The 536-nt window shown below is 64.9% G+C and overlaps 1 protein-coding gene across 1 annotated transcript in view; it reads left to right on the top strand.

Moving 5' to 3' along the window:
* The first annotated feature begins 418 nt into the window (after positions 1–418).
* Positions 419–536, top strand: part of Fbxo34 (F-box protein 34) — a 62,569-nt gene continuing 62,451 nt past the window's right edge. Inside the window, exon 1 of the mRNA XM_055606188.1 lies at positions 419–536. The gene's annotated coding sequence lies outside the window, so the exon portion shown is untranslated.

Below are 536 nucleotides of genomic sequence, written 5' to 3'. Positions count from 1 at the left end.
TCGGTTCACCTATAACTGCTACCCGAACACTGGGGTTACAGATAGGAAGCAACATTCCCAGTGGGCTTGCTAAGTAGTTCTTTTTACAAATCTGAATTCTGAAATGAAGCCATCAGGTGTGTTGGATATCGAATAGCGTCAAACCTATTAAGGCTTCTGGACCACCTGGGAGCTTAAGGACCTTGTCACCCTGCTCTAAGGTGAGGGTCCTTCCCCTGCGGTCACTCCTCGACCGCTTGGGGGGCTCGGGCTAGGCGCTTCTCCCAGCTCCCAGCTCTCTCCGCGACGCCCGCGGCCGCCGGCAGGGGGCGCCGGCGCACGCACGCTCCGCGGCCCCGCCCCGGGCAACCGTCGATTGGGCCGGCGCGTGATGTCACGCCGGTTTAGCCAAACAAATGGGTTTCGGGGCGAGCGTTGGGCTCCGCCGCCCAGCGCTGAGCTCCCGGTCCGCCTCAGTCGTGGGGAGCGCGTCAGGCCTGCCGCCGCCGCCTCGGGCCGCCGCAGCCCCGGGCCAGGCCCGGGCCGGCCAGAAGCAC

This window comes from Psammomys obesus, unplaced genomic scaffold (genome assembly GCF_907164565.1).
Source record: "Psammomys obesus unplaced genomic scaffold, mPsaObe1.curated_primary_1811, whole genome shotgun sequence".
NCBI lineage: Eukaryota > Metazoa > Chordata > Mammalia > Rodentia > Muridae > Psammomys > Psammomys obesus.
Note: the sequence above shows the minus strand (reverse complement) of the source record. Positions and strands in the feature narration are given on the sequence as shown.